We start from the raw sequence: 17,489 nt of genomic DNA on the forward strand, positions 1-17,489 counted from the left end.
TTCTGTTTATTATTTTTATTTTTTCTTGCTTTTAATATACTGTTTTTATATTTTTTTAGTGTACAATTAATATATGTCTCGGATGTACACTGTGGGGTTAATATATCGACCATTTGGGCTTTGCATCGATTGTTGGGATTCATACATTATGGAGAATGACGTGGAGAAACAAGGTTTTTGGAATACTTCACTGTGTTCAGGATGTGGATCCAAAAAAACTTTCATCTCTACCTGCCATGTGGATACAGGAGGAGCTCTTGTTTCTCTAATGGTCATTTAATGAAATATATGTTTTTGTATTTTTTGTCTTTTTGTTCATATGTACTGTATGTATATTTAAAATGATGAGTGTTATTACTACACACAAACAAATAAGTTGTTTTTGCCTAGTAATCCTGTCATGATGTTTTGTATAATATATTCCCTTCTATGATGTTATGGTCATCCATTCCCTTACTTTGGCCAGCAGTTAAAATGGTCGCCGCGGTGCACGCATGCGCGGTAGTCTCGCGGTCTTATGGGCGTTCCGGAAGGCGTCAATGCAGCCTGGGGTGGGACAATGACGTCAGGAGAACAGCGTTTCTCCGTGTCCCTCCCACAGGCTATGACGGCCTGACGTGACGTGCCGGTGACCGGAGATCTGCCTCTCATGTGCCCTTCTGGAGCGGTGCTAATTACTGTCAGCTGTGCCTCATATTTTTATACCCCGCAGAGTAACAGTAGCACACACAAGCCCCCTGACGAAGTCCAGCGCGAAACGTGCATTGGGGCTTAGGATCTGACGTGCAGCAGATGTACGCCCCACATGGATAAGCATGGTCACTTTAGTACCCTCCCCCTATATCTTGTCGCACTGAGCACTTTACTTTTTTCTACGTATGGCTCTTTGTGCTTCATGAAATTGATTGTACCCCATAAATTTGGTTAGTGGATGAAAATGATCATGGCTAGTGTTGAGCTTTCCGATACCGCAAGTATCGGGTATCGGACGATATTTGCCATATCGGAATTCCGATACCGAGTACCGATACTTTTTTCGTATCGGATACCGGAATCGGAAGTCCGAAATGCAATGAGCCACTTTTGTGGCTCTGATTGGCTGCCGAAATGACGTCATCATGATGCGCTGTCTGTGCGCATCATGATGCGCCGTCAGTTTGGGCCTTCGGGGGGGCTGTGCCGACTGTCCGGGGGTCTGTGCCGGCCTACCGGTGGTCTATGCAGGCCTGCCGGTGGTCTGTGCAGGCTCCGGGGGTCTGTGTCGGCCTGCCGGGGGAGCTGTGCCGGCCTGCCGGTGGGCTGTGCAGGCTCCGGGGGTCTGTGCCGGCCTGCCGGGGGAGCTGTGCCGGCCTGCCGGGGGGCTGTGCAGGCTCCGGGGGTCTGTGCCGGCCTGCCGGGGGAGCTGTGCCGGCCTGCCGGTGGTCTGTGCAGGCTCTGGGGGTCTGTGCCGGCCTGCCGGGGAGCTGTGCCGGCCTGCCGGTGGGCTGTGCAGGCTCCGGGGGTCTGTGCAGGCATCGTCCGATGGGACTACAAGTCCCATCGGGCGATGCCTGCTACCATGACAGTGATTGACACATTAGCCAATGATGGGACAGTAGTAGTCCCATCATCCAGCTAATGTGTTGAATGTAAAAAAAAAAAAAAAAAAAAATTTACATGCTACATACATGCTACATACATACTACATACATACTACATACATACTACATGTAACATACATACTACATGCAACATGCATACTACATACATGCTACATACTACATGCATGCTACATACTACATACATACTACATACATACTACATATATACTACATGTAACATACATACTACATGCAACATGCATACTACATACATGCTACATACTACATGCATGCTACATACATGCTACATACTACATGCATGCTACATACATACTACATACATACTACATATATACTACATGTAACATACATACTACATGCAACATGCATACTACATACATGCTACATACTACATGCATGCTACATACATGCTACATACTACATACATGCTACATACATGCTACATACATGCTACATACATACTACATACATACTACATATATACTACATGTAACATACATACTACATGCAACATGCATACTACATACATGCTACATACTACATGCATGCTACATACATGCTACATACTACATACATGCTACATACATACTACATATATACTACATGCATGCAACATACATACAACATATATACTACATGCATGCAACATGCATACTACATATATACTATATATACTACATGTAACATACATACTACATATATACTACATGCTACATACATGCTACATACATAATACATAATACATATATACTACATGCATGCAACATACATACAACATATATACTACATGCATACTACATATATACTATATATACTACATGCATACTACATATATACTATATATACTACATGTAACATACATACTACATATATACTACATGCTACATACATGCAACATACATACTACATACATGCTACATACATAATACATATATACTACATGCATGCAACATGCATACAACATATATACTACATGCATGCAACATGCATACTACATATATACTATATATACTACATGTAACATACATACTACATGCTACATACATGCAACATACACACTACATGCTACATACATGCAACATACACACTACATGCATGCTACATACATACACACTACATGCTATATACATGCAACATACATACATGCTACATACATGCTACATACCACATGCATGCAACATGCATACTACATATATACTGCATATATACTACATGCATGCAACATACATATATACTACATACAACACATACATATAGACATACAGTACATATAACATAGAGTACATACTCACCGTCACTTGTCACTTTGATCCCCGAAGCCATTGTCCCCTTGAGGAATAAATATCAAAATAAAAAAACACCAATATACTTACCTCGATCCACAGAAGTCCACGAGGGTCCCACGTCCATCTTGCGTGGAGAACAGCAGCATCAGCTGATGCTACCGTTCTCTACCAGCTCCAGGAATACAATGACGGAAGGTAGGTATCCTTCCGCACTGTATTCCTCCACCACTTTAAAAAAAAAGTCCCTAGTCTCACTTTATGCCATTGCTGCGTGGGAAATTCCCACGCAGCAATGGCATAAAGTGAGACTAGGGACTTTTTTTTTACAGTGGTGGAGGAATACAGTGCGGAAGGATACCTACCTTCCGTCATTGTATTCCTGGAGCTGGTAGAGAACGGTAGCATCAGCTGATGCTGCTGTTCTCTACGCAAGATCGACGTGGGACCCTCGTGGACTTCTGCGGATCGGGGTAAGTATATTGGTGTTTTTTTATTTTGATATTTATTCCTCAAGGGGACAATGGCTTCGGGGATCAAAGTGACAAGTGACGGTGAGTATGTACTCTATGTTATATGTACTGTATGTCTATATGTATGTATTGTATGTAGTATATATGTATGTTGCATGCATGTAGTATATATGCAGTATATATGTAGTATGCATGTTGCATGCATGTGGTATGTAGCATGTATGTAGTATGTATGTAGCATGTAGTATATATGTAGTATGTATGTTACATGTAGTATATATATTATATATGTAGTATGCATGTAGTATATATGTTGTATGTATGTTGCATGCATGTAGTATATATGTATTATGTATGTAGTACGTAGCATGTATGTAGCATGTAGTATATATGTAGTATGTATGTTACATGTAGTATATATAGTATATAGGTAGTATGCATGTAGTATATATGTTGTATGTTGCATGCATGTATTATATATGTATTATGTATGTAGTATGTAGCATGTATGTAGTATGTATGTAGCATGTATGTAGCATGTAGTATATATGTAGTATGTATGTTACATGTAGTATATATAGTATATATGTAGTATGCATGTTGCATGCATGTAGTATATATGTTGTATGTATGTTGCATGCATGTAGTATACAGTGGGGCAAAAAAGTATTTAGTCAGTCAGCAATAGTGCAAGTTCCACCACTTAAAAAGATGAGAGGCGTCTGTAATTTACATCATAGGTAGACCTCAACTATGGGAGACAAACTGAGAAAAAAAAATCCAGAAAATCACATTGTCTGTTTTTTTTTCATTTTATTTGCATATTATGGTGGAAAATAAGTATTTGGTCAGAACCAAGCAAACAAGATTTCTGGCTCTCACAGACCTGTAACTTCTTCTTTAAGAGTCTCCTCTTTCCTCCACTCATTACCTGTAGTAATGGCACCTGTTTAAACTTGTTATCAGTATAAAAAGACACCTGTGCACACCCTCAAACAGTCTGACTCCAAACTCCACTATGGTGAAGACCAAAGAGCTGTCAAAGGACACCAGAAACAAAATTGTAGCCCTGCACCAGGCTGGGAAGACTGAATCTGCAATAGCCAACCAGCTTGGAGTGAAGAAATCAACTGTGGGAGCAATAATTAGAAAATGGAAGACATACAAGACCACTGATAATCTCCCTCGATCTGGTGCTCCACGCAAAATCCCACCCCGTGGGGTCAGAATGATCACAAGAACGGTGAGCAAAAATCCCAGAACCACGCAGGGGGACCTAGTGAATGAACTGCAGAGAGCTGGGACCAATGTAACAAGGCCTACCATAAGTAACACACTACGCCACCATGGACTCAGATCCTGCAGTGCCAGACGTGTCCCACTGCTTAAGCCTGTACATGTCCGGGCCCGTCTGAAGTTTGCTAGAGAGCATTTGGATGATCCAGAGGAGTTTTGGGAGAATGTCCTATGGTCTGATGAAACCAAACTGGAACTGTTTGGTAGAAACACAACTTGTCGTGGTTGGAGGAAAAAGAATACTGAGTTGCATCCATCAAACACCATACCTACTGTAAAGCATGGTGGTGGAAACATCATGCATTGGGACTGTTTCTCTGCAAAGGGGCCAGGACGACTGATCAGGGTACATGAAAGAATGAATGGGGCCATGTATCGTGAGATTTTGAGTGCAAACCTCCTTCCATCAGCAAGGGTATTGAAGATGAAATGTGGCTGGGTCTTTCAACATGACAATGATCCAAAGCACACCGCCAGGGCAACGAAGGAGTGGCTTCGTAAGAAGCATTTCAAGGTCCTGGAGTGGCCTAGCCAGTCTCCAGATCTCAACCCTATAGAAAACCTTTGGAGGGAGTTGAAAGTCCGTGTTGCCAAGCGAAAAGCCAAAAACATCACTGCTCTAGAGGAGATCTGCATGGAGGAATGGGCCAACATACCAACAACAGTGTGTGGCAACCTTGTGAAGACTTACAGAAAACGTTTGACCTCTGTCATTGACAACAAAGGATATATCACAAAGTATTGAGATGAAATTTTGTTTCTGACCAAATACTTATTTTCCACCATAATATGCAAATAAAATGAAAAAAAAACAGACAATGTGATTTTCTGGATTTTTTTTTCTCAGTTTGTCTCCCATAGTTGAGGTCTACCTATGATGTAAATTACAGACGCCTCTCATCTTTTTAAGTGGTGGAACTTGCACTATTGCTAACTGACTAAATACTTTTTTGCCCCACTGTATATGTATTATGTATGTAGTATGCATGTAGTATGTAGCATGTATGTAGTATGCATGTTGCATGTAGTATGTATGTTACATGTATGTATATATGTAGTATGTATGTAGTATGTATGTAGCATGTATGTAGCATGTATGTAGCATGTACATTTTTTTTTTTTTTTTTTTTACATTCAACACATTAGCCGGATGATGGGACTACTGCTGTCCCATCATTGGCTAATGTGTCAATCACTGTCATGGTAGCAGGCATCGTCCGATGGGACTTGAAGTCCCATCGGACGATGCCTGCACAGACCCCCGGAGCCTGCACAGCCCACCGGCAGGCCGGCACAGACCACCGGAGCCTGCACAGCCCACCGGCAGGCCGGCACAGCCCCCCCGGCAGGCCTGCACAGACCACCGGAGCCTGCACAGACCACCGGCAGGCCTGCACAGACCACCGGAGCCTGCACAGATCACCGGCAGGCCGGCACAGCCCCCCCGGCAGGCCTGCACAGACCACCGGAGCCTGCACAGACCACCGGCAGGCCTGCACAGACCACCGGAGCCTGCACAGACCACCGGCAGGCCTGCACAGACCACCGGAGCCTGCACAGACCCCCCGGCAGGCCGGCACAGCCCCCCGAAAGGCCCGTACAGACCCCAGAGAGGCTGTACAAGGCAAAAATAGGGTTTTTCTTATTCCGATACCGGAAGTCCCATAGACTTGAATGGGACTTCCGGTATCGGAATCGGCGATACCCGATATTTTTTTTAGATCGGCCGATACCATCTGATACGATACTTTTAAGTATCGGACAGTATCGCTCAACACTAATCATGGCACAATTTACTGCATTTGCCATACTGCTTTTGGGGATTGGTTCAGCCATGTGAGTGTACCATTGCACATAACTTCATTCATGTTGCGGTCTTTTCCTTTGTTGTGTCATTTCCGTCACCTGACCATATGATTGTATTTTTAATACATTGAATCTTTCACGTATTTGTACTAATAAAGATTATATATATATATTTTCACTACAATATATCTGTTTGTGTTTAATAAATTGGGCATTATACTCCAGATTTTCTATGTAGGTTCATATATTGCTAAGGGAGTTGTCCTATTCCATGGTTTTTTGAACATTTTTTCCTGATTGGAAAATGTATTGATGTTTGCAAGAATGTTGGATTGTGTTAAATTTAGTGTACAACAGGCAGGATTTGCACTAGTATGCGATCTTACAAAATAAACTGTAACAGGAATGTTGGTCAGGCACCTCCCCAGTGGAGAGGAAGCAATATATACATAATGCCTCCAAACCTTTGGCTGGGGAGGAAATAGCAAGTGCATGCGTTGGCCCTTTAAGAGTGCGGGAGCATGTGCGTGCCCTTAGAACATGGCCAGAGGCCCAGCTGGTAGTGCTGCTGGGAGCATGCGGAGCATGAGGTAGAGAGGAACCAACTGCAGCGTGGGTGAGTGAACTGACACGCTGGGAAACGGGCTTGATGCTAACAATATAAGAGCAATCTAAGATAAACTTGTGAATGTTTTGTCTGTAAAAGCCCAGCCACCTTAAAGCAGACTGCAGAATTTGGAAAGCAAGAATGAGTCAGCTTAAAAAGCAGAACAGTCATCAAAGGGTTTAATCATCTGTAAAGGAAGATTCTGCATGTGCTAAAGCTGCACTTAATGCCAATACAGGCCCATCTGAAAAGAGTATACTGTATGGTGTATAGATTCTGGTGCAAGCAGTCATATGACAAATAACAAGGATTTCTTCACTGACCTTAATGAAAGCAAGTTAGAAAAGGTCATCTTAGCTAATGGTCACTATATGACTTCAGAAGGAGTAGGAGGTTGCTACCTCCACTGTCCAGTTTCCTCAGCACAAAGCAGAAAGATCCCAGTAAAAGATGTCCTCTATGTTCCCAGCCTTGAAAGCAATCTTCTGTCAGTAAAGAAGCTCACACAAAAGGGTAATGTAGTTACTTTTAGAGATAACAGCTGCACCATCTCAAAGAAGGATCACACTCTTGCAGAAGGAAAAATGAAGAAAGAGTGTACAGTGCTAGCCAAGATCTACATAAGAACAGTATCCATGTATTGCATAGACGTATTGGGCACAGAGACCCAGAAGCAATAAGGAAGCTAGCTCAACTTGCAAATGGCATTAAAATCAACCAGTGTAGTCAAATTATGAAGTGCTTTAGCTGTCTTAAAGGGAAAATATCCAGAAAATCCTTTCCTAAAATAAGCATCACTAGATCTCCACAGCCACTGGATCTGATACTTACAGATGTATGTGGTCCAATGAGTGTTCAAACTCCGAGCAAGAAGAGATATTTTCTCACATTTATTGATGACTACTCCAGATATACAGTTGCCTACCTGCTACACAGAAAAAATGAAGTTCCACAGAAACTTGAAAAATATCTTGGTTTAGTGTTTAAGAAATTTGGAAGAATGCCAAAAGCCCTGCATTCAGATAATGGAACCGAATATACAAGTGGCAAGGTGTAAACCCTTTTTGAAAAAGGATGGAATCGTGTTCCAGACTACCATTCCATTTAACCCAAAACAAAATGTCATTGCAGAAAGAAAGAACCATATGCTCTGTGAAAGTGGAAGAAGTATGTTGTTTGATGTGACTCTACCTACAATGTATTGGGGAGAAGCCATCATGACAGCTTGTTATCTTCAAAACAGAGTGCCAGGTAAAGCCAAAAATACAGAAAAACTCCACATGAGCTATGGAACTGCGAGAAACCTAACCTGAAGCATCTAAGGATATTTGGAAGCAAAACGTTTGGATATGTTCCCAAAGAAAAACGTTCCAAGTAAGAATCACACGCAAAGCACAGAGTCCTGGTGGGCTATAGTGAAACTCAAAAGGGATACAGAATCCTACACGTAGAGATCAACACAATATAAATCATCAGAGATGTAGTGATTGATGAAAACTCTGTATCGAACAAATTCCATGAATTTACACCAGTTATTCAACCTAAGAAGCAAGAACAAGTATCTCAATCACCAAACCCAGACACCAAAAAATGAAAAACACTGAAGTGTGGATAAGCTCTGAAGCCACCAAGGAAGAAACAGAAGAACAAAGTCAACCTCTAGTCTGGAGATCATAAAGGCCAAACAAAGGAATCCCAGCTAGACACCTTTCTTATATGGTCAGAACACTTCCTGAACCAGAGCCACATTCATGGCAAGAGATGCAAAAACTGTCTGTTCACGAGACGCAGAAGTGGATAGATGCTGCTAATGAAGAGATGGTGTCCCTTCACCATCTCCAGCCATGGGAGCTTACTGAGCCACCACAATGAAAGAGAAAATGCAAAGCTAGGTGACATTTTCAACTAGCACTTTGAGACTAAGGACCTTGGAAATGTGACATTATTTAGGAATCCAAATCCAGAGAGAGGAAAATGGGAGTTTTATTCTCAACCAAAGTTAAAAAATTTCTGCAATACTAAACCAGTTTGGAATGTCAGAAGCCAAAGGTGCGTCAACACCAATGGATCCGTCCTACTTAACGTTATAAGAAGAAGATCTGCTACCCAGCAATGAGAGTTACAGACAAGTAGTGGAGGCGCTTCTGCACATAGCAACCACAACTCATCCAGATATCACAGCCACAGTCAGAATTCTCTGCCGACATGTAAGCAAGCCACGCCAAAGAGACTAGAATGCAATTAAGAGAATTCCTCAATATCTTAAAGAAACTCAAAGGCAAAATCTTAAGATATCTGCATCAGGAGATCTCACTCTCAGAGGTTATGTGGATGCAGATTGGGCTGGAGATTCAAGTGACTGGAAATCAAGAAGTGATTATTTGTTCAAGTTAGAAGAAAATTCAATTTCTTGGTCCAGCAGAAAGCAAGTGTCAGTCGCATTATCTTCTACAGAAGCAGAACATATGTCTGCTGCTTCATAGAATCATAGAATCATAGAATTGTAGAGTTGGAAGGGACCTCCTGGGCCATCTGGTCCAACCCCCTGCTCAAAGCAGGATTCGCTAAATCATTCGAGTCAGATGTCTGTCCAGCCTCTGTTTGAAGACTTCCATTGAAGGAGAACTCACCACTTCTCGTGGCAGCTTGTTCCACTCATTGATCACTCTAACTGTCAAAAAGTTTTTTCTAATATCTAATCTGTGTCTCCTCCCATTCAGTTTCATCCCATTGCTTCTAGTCTTTCCTTGTGCAAATGAGAATAAAGTTGATCCTTCTACAATGTGACAGCCCTTTAGATATTTGTAGACAGCTATTAAGTCTCCTCTCAGTCTTCTCTTTTGCAAACTAAACAATCCCAAATCCTGCAACCTTTCCTCATAAGACAGGGTTTGCAGACCGGTCACCATTCTGGTCGCCCTTTTCTGAACTTGCTCCAGTTTGTTGATGTCTTTTTTAAAATGTGGTGCCCAAAACTGGACACAATATTCCAGATGAGGTCTGACCAAAGAGGAGTAGAGGGAAATAATGACTTCACGTGATCTCGACTGTATGCTTCTGTTAATACATCCTAGAATTGCATTTGCCTTTTTTGCTGCTGCATCACACTGTTGACTCATATTCAGTCTGTGATCTATTAGTATACCCAAGTCTTTTTCACATGTGCTGTTGCTTAGGCCTATTCCTCCCATTCTGTATATGCTCTTTTCATTTTTATTGCCCAGATGTAGTACTTCATTTTTCCCTGTTAAAAACCATTCTGTTAGTTGCTGCCCACTTCTCCAGTTTATTTATATCTTTTTGAATCCTCTCTCTCTCTTCTCTAGTATTAGCTATCCCTCCTAGCTTTGTGTCATCAGCAAATTTAATCAGTTTACCCTCAATTCCTTCATCTAAATCGTTGATAAAGATGTTGAACAATACAGGGCCCAGGACAGAGCCTGTGGTACCCCACTTGAGACATTCTTCCAACTGGATGTGCAGCCATTTACGACCACTCTTTGGGTCCGATCACTAAGCCAGTTATGAATCCACCTAACAGTTGCCTTGTCCATTCCATACTTAGTCATTTTTTCAATAAGGATTGAAAAAGGATTGCTTATGCAAGTCAAGAAGTAATTTGGTTGAAACAACTTTTGGAAGATTTCAGCAAGCCATTAGCTCAACCAATAAGTATCAATCAAGGATGCAGTAAACTTGCCAGCAGTGAGAAGATTAGTGCAAAGACTAAGCACATTGATGTAAAACATCACCACTTATGCGACTTAGTGGACCGTTGTGTACTCGAGTCTGACAAGATGATAGCTGATGGTATGACATTATTGTCACGGAGTCCTTCTCTGGTATCACACAATCAACAGAGCAAGAGGAGAGTGAACAATTTCAAGACATTTATTTAGGCAAAAATATGAAAGGTCCATATTCAGTCCACCCCACAAAAGATAGATAGTCCAGAATCTGAATGCAGTTTAGTAACAGTATAACATGTCCAGGGAGATGAGAGTCCAAAATCCAGCTGACAGTGATAACATGTTCCATATATTCTTCTTTCTCTCCGAAGTCCTGTCTTCACACCATGCTCTGCACACAGCAACTGACATGCCCAGCCCCTGTCCTCCCCAGCCCCCTCATTATGTCCAGGGAGAGTCAAACCGGTTTGGCGGTTTTCAGGCCGCCCAGGTGCCTGGGGGATTATGACACTACAGGGGGACATCAAGAGTCATAGATAAAAGCCAGGCTGCAGACATACAAGGCATCAAGATTACCACTATGCAAATCAGTGAAATAGCAATATACACAAAATAATATTCATATAGCATATCACACCATCACAACCTCTCCCCCCTCATAATAAGTGAGCTCGCTATGAGGTCTACACAGACCTCTGGCCTGCTCACTATAGTCCACATTGCTCAATCGTTTATAGTTCCTTGTACAGTGGCAGGGGTTGCAATAATTATAAGCACTTGATGTCCTTCCATAAATTCCCGGGTCCTGGCGTATCGGTCATACCAGGTTTCTTGACTGGACTGGGCCATTTGCTGTTGATCATTAGCCACTAGCTGGGCGAGACGATCTCTGAACTCTAAACTCTAGAACGTAGAGAATGATGGGCATTCCAATGTCTGCGATATCTCCCTCCAATTGTTCTTTCAAAAGAGTGAGAGGCCCACGGACCTTCTGGCCAAACAGATTGCTCCTCAGTCGGGTCCGGATGTTGTGGTGCTTGAAGGGCCTGTAGTCGGGTGACTGCTCCCACAAAATGACACTGTAACTCCCCAATGTCGTTCCCAAGGAGGATATCTGCAGGAAGTCCTCCCATAACTCCAATCCAGCACAGTTTTTCTCCAAAACCATAATCCAAACACACCAAAGCTCGCTGTATATATTTGCGGACACCCCCCGCCAAGACAATGGGAATTCCTGCACCCTGGTGAATTGCCTCAGGTCGAACCACACGGGTGTCAGCGATAGTCAGAAATGCCCCCGTGTCTCTAAATCCTGACACTTTGTATCTATCAATTAAGACATCCTGCAGGTGGCGTTGCCGTTGCTCTGGGTAGCCAAAGGACAGAGGCTGAAGTCCGTACACTCCAGGAGGAGTATCTATGGTGCCGTGGTCGGTGGTCCACTCTGGTGGGGATGGTGGTAGCTCTTCCTCAGGCCGAATAGAGTGCACCAGATGCACTGGATGAGGTGGGGCTGCGTGGGGCTCCCTCCGAATCCTTGAGGGACATCCAAACTGCAAATGTCCAGGTTGCCCACACACATAACATCTCCTCTCTTTGATACCCCCAGGTCGTGGTCGGAACTGTTGGGGCCCAGGATTGGGAGGCGTGATAGTCAGCAGCTTGCGACTAGGTGGAAGGGCAGATATAATCTGAGGGGGACGGGGCGTGGGAGCAGGCCATGGTTCATTGTCCAGAAGCCTCCTCCATTGCGGTCGGATAGTAAGGGGTTCATCGGCCAGGACTGCAGCTTTATCCACGGTACACGGCATGCGCTCCCGGACCCATTCCCGTACCTCTGAGGGGACACTTGGCAAGAAATTGTTCTATAAGGAACGCCTGTATAACATCTTCCACAGTAAAGGCGTTTTCTGCTTCCAGCCATCTCCGACATGCCTGGGACATCTTATGTGCATACATCTTAAACGATCCCCCTGTGGTGCATGGGAGGTCTCGGAACTTGGCTCTATATGAGTCTGGGGTGATAGCATGGTAATCCAGGATAGTCTGCTTTACAATGTTATAATCCCGATTCCGCTGTGCGTCAATGGTTCGGTAAGCCTCCGCCATGCTTCCGTTCAGGAGCCCCACTAACAAACGCATCCAGCTAGAGTGGGGCACCTCCATCACAGCACACTGCTGCTCAAAGTCCTTGAAGAACCCCTCCACATCTCCGGAAGCCTCATCAAATGGCTTAAACTCTGTCCGGGTGATCCGTACAGGCTCCCGGATCGTTGGGGTTACACTCCACATTGCATTACTCCCTCTTTCAAACTCCATTGCTTCTTGTATCCGCTGTGCCCGGCGGGCAGCCTCCTCCTTGTACTCCTGAGAGATGCCGGGGCCCAGAACCGCCATCTCTTCTTCGTACCACACCACCCACTGGCTTTTGGGGGTGGGGATCCCTGTCTCCAGTGCTCGTCCTTCAGACATATGAGAGTAGGTGGTCTGACTAGCACCCACCAGTAGGTCAATTAAGGAATCTTTAGTCATTCCCTGGTAGTTCAGGCCCAGGTCTCTGGCTCTCCTGTAAACTGGATACAGTCCAATTTCTGTACTCACTCTGTGGGTGGTTCTCCATTGGGTTACGCTCTGTTGATCCCACTGCTGCCACCAGTTGTCACGGGGTCCTTCTCTGGTATCACACAATCAACAGAGCAAGAGGAGAGTGAACAATTCCAAGACATTTATTTAGGCAAAAATATGAAAGGTCCATATTCAGTCCACCCCACAAAAGATAGATAGTCCAGAATCTGAATGCAGTTCAGTAACAGTATAACATGTCCAGGGAGATGAGAGTCCAAAATCCAGCTGACAGTGATAACATGATCCATATATTCTTCTTTCTCTCCGAAGTCCTGTCTTCACACCATGCTCTGCACACAGCAACTGACTTGCCCAGCCCCTGTCCTCCCCAGCCCCCTCATTATGTCCAGGGAGAGTCAAACCGGTTTGGCGGTTTTCAGGCCGCCCAGACTTGACAAAAGGTGCCTGGGGGATTATGACACTACAGGGGGTCATCAAGAGTCATAGATAAAAGTCAGGCTGCAGACATACAAGGCATCAAGATTAACACTATGCAAATCAGTGAAATAGCAATATACACAAAATAATATTCATATAGCATATCACACCATCACAACCATCAAGAGCTAAGTTTGTGGACTTCAGGAGCGCAATGGAACTTACAGGATAAGTAGTTATTGAATGGGGGTTTTGGAATATGTTTGGTGCAACAACATGCACCAAACATATGCTGTTTATAAATTAAAAAAACTCCCAGAGGATCACATTGGGAGAGCAAGTGACTGTATTGCCTGTTTTTCCTGTGTCTGTGTATGGAAGATGAAGCAGCCTGCTGCAGATGCTGCACAAATAGAGACACACAAATAATTTATTCCTCATCTATTAAGATTATTATATATTGTTCTTGCTTGTTCCTTAATAAAAAAGCTCTGTTCTCACACGCTTGGAGAGTATCTTGAATTATCCTCTGCCAACATTTTGCCTTGACCACTTAACACAGATTTAACAAAAGCCTGTCAATGACATAAGTGATACAATTCAACTAAAATATTAATGGTACATGTACAGTTAGAAAAAAGTTAAGACTCTTTGGTCCCTTAATGATCCTATAAAATAAATAATAAAATCTTGCTTTTAATGATGAAGCTCATTGACATTTCAAAGATTTTGGTGGTAATTGCTTCTTTTTAATAGCTTATACCACTCTTTAGCCTCTTCAGATATAAGCTTTAAATGCACGATAGAATTAAGTGGATGATTTTTCATTGAAGAACTAAAAAATTGTAAATGAATTGGTGTAGTTGATATTCAGCGCATGGATGTGAGGTAGTAATCAACAAAGTTATGAAAAGCAAGCGCTCTCGAGGGATGTCCTCTATAGAACTTTCCCCATGCATCTCATATGAAAGAGTCCAAGCAATCACAATAGCTTTGCATAATAGATACTAATACAAGACATTTTTAGACTCTCTCTTCTTCATTCAAGCCTTATTATGGCAACACTATGCTATTTGCAAAGGTCAAAAAGGAAGAAATTCAGCAAGGGGTAAACTGTTCAAATAATGGAAGTATAATAATGGGCTGTCCAGAATTAAAACAAAACCATAATGGAATGCAGGCAATCACTTTGTTAAATTGCAGCAAAGCAAAATGTTACTTCACATAAGCTAGTTTGTGGTTTGGTTAAAAAAGTTTTTGCTGGATCTCACAGTAAGTGCAAATGTTTATGTACAAAGTCGTATGAATAATTTCCAGGTGACATGCAAGTGTTACAAATCTATACTCGTAGTGTGACCACAGTACATGTCACCCATGTCTTTTTCCCAGCTGCATCAACTAATTCCAGACTTTTGGACATAATTTAAGCTCATTTCACAAAGAGGAAGAGGCACAGAATGGACATATGCTTCACTTTATGCAGGAAAGTTAGTAGACCTTCTCTCTTCAACATGCCTTCTCTCTTTTGTAGGCCATCTCAATGACATCACTTAGAAATCCTCATTTTCCCACCAGCAGAGCCTCCACTCCATACTCATGGGATGTCACTTTTTGCTTTGGGGAGTCTTTCACTCCCCCCTACTACATCTCTCTCACTGGCAGACAATTTCTTAGGGTATGTTCCCACAGTCAGTAAACGCTGTGGGTTGGACGCTGCGTACATCTTGAGCCTAAAACCTGCAGCGTCCAGATGTTACAGCATAGTGGATGAGATTTCCAGAAATCCTGTGTCCACTATGAGTGCACGGAAGCCTGGGGAGACGCATATGCGGTGCGTCTTTCCGGACCGCAGCATTTCTATTTATGTAGTGGAGACGCTCAGTCTCTGCTGCGTAAATTACTCATACTATTTAATTAGATAAAACCGCATTATCTTCTTAGTCACATGCGTATTAAGCGTGGGAATGCAGCTTACTATGCATGTGTACTAATTTACATAATGTTGTACCTTGTTTCAGCCGGAAGTACATATATATTGCAGTTCTCGTGATGAGCTGAGCTGATCACGAGAACTGCGGTGAACATGACCGCCAGGGACAGGGTTAGCTCCGGTCACTCGCCTAGTTCTCACAATCAGCTGACCGCGAGAACTGCAGTGCACATGACCGTCGGGGACCAAGCTATCTCCGGTTATCATCTTCAAGCTCCGCTGTGTCTGGATGTCAGGTTGAATGGTGGCATAATGCCACCATTCAGCCAAAGGCATCCAGATGTAGCAAAGCTGGACTCATCGTGGGACATTATGTATATCTTCTCAGCGGACAAGTAAGGAAATTGTTGCTTTTTTATATGAATTATTTGAATTCTCTTCCAGGAGATGTTAGCTTTGGTGGAATAGGTGATGCAGTAAGTATGGTTTAATTAATAGCTATTAAAGGGGTCTGTGTCATTATTTCAGTTAAAAGAAGGTTTAATTAATAGCTATTAAAGGGGTCTGTGTCATTATTTCAGTTAAAAGACATTATTTTGGCTATGTCTTTATTTACCATGTAACTATAGGATTAGTAATGGATAGGTGTCTTATAGATGCTTCTCCATTACAAAGCCGTGGGCTTGATGTCACCTGACAATACAAAAGTGACATTAGCCCCACAAATATTACCCCACTTGCCACTGCTACAGGACAAGTGAGAAGAGCTGGATAAAGTACCACAATTGGCTTATCTTTGGATGTGTCAATTGTGGAGCGGCTGCCGGCTGATATTTTTAGGCTGATGAGGGCCAAAATCCATGGGCCTCGCCAGCTTGAGAATACTAGGCTGCTGCTATGTGCTTTTTCCTTGGCTGGTTAGCAAAAGTAGGGGGACCCCATGCTATTTTTTTGGGAGGTGATCCCATTATTTTTGCTAACCATCCAAGGTGAGCACACTGCTGCAGCCTGGTATTATCAGGCTGGTAAGATTCATGGATATTGGATCCTTACCAGCCTGAAATACCAGCCCCAGTAGTCTGCTTTACTTTGGCTAATTAACAAATATAGAGGGACCCCACACCATTTAGTTTTAAATTATTATTTATTTATTAAAAAGGAGGGGACCTCTCTCTATGCTTTCCTTCACTTCCTGTGCCATGAACTTCCAACTGTGTCACAAGATTTACCATTATGTAAATTAGTACACATGCGTAGCGTAGTAAGCTGCGTTCCCGCACTTAATTCTCATGTGACTAAGTAGATAATGCGGTTTTACCGCATCTATTTAAAGTGTATGGGTAATTTACATAGCGGAGACTGATTGTCTCCAATACATAAATTGACATGTTGCCGTCTGTAAAGACATGCCGCACATCCGTCTCTGTAACAGCTGGACACTGCGGTTTGGACGCTGCAGATGTACACAGGAAATCACTTGTTTTCTTCCCAGAAGTCAACTTTCAATTACCGTATGTACTTGTGTATAAGCCGACCCGTGTATAAGCCGACCCCCTTAATTTTGCCACAAAAAACTGGGAAAACTTATTGACTCGTGTATAAGCCGAGGGTGGAATCCATAGACTATGCCCCCATATGCTGCTCCATAGATTATGCCCCCATATGCTTCTCCATACTTTATGCCCCCATATGCTTCCCCATAGACTATGCCCCCATATGCTGCTCCATAGACTATGCCCCCATATGCTGCCCCATAGAATGTGCCCCCATATGCTGCTCCATAGAATATGCCCCATATGCT

This window comes from Dendrobates tinctorius, unplaced genomic scaffold (assembly GCF_039654945.1).
Source record: "Dendrobates tinctorius isolate UK_male_01 unplaced genomic scaffold, ASM3965494v1 ptg000030l, whole genome shotgun sequence".
Lineage (NCBI taxonomy): Eukaryota > Metazoa > Chordata > Amphibia > Anura > Dendrobatidae > Dendrobates > Dendrobates tinctorius.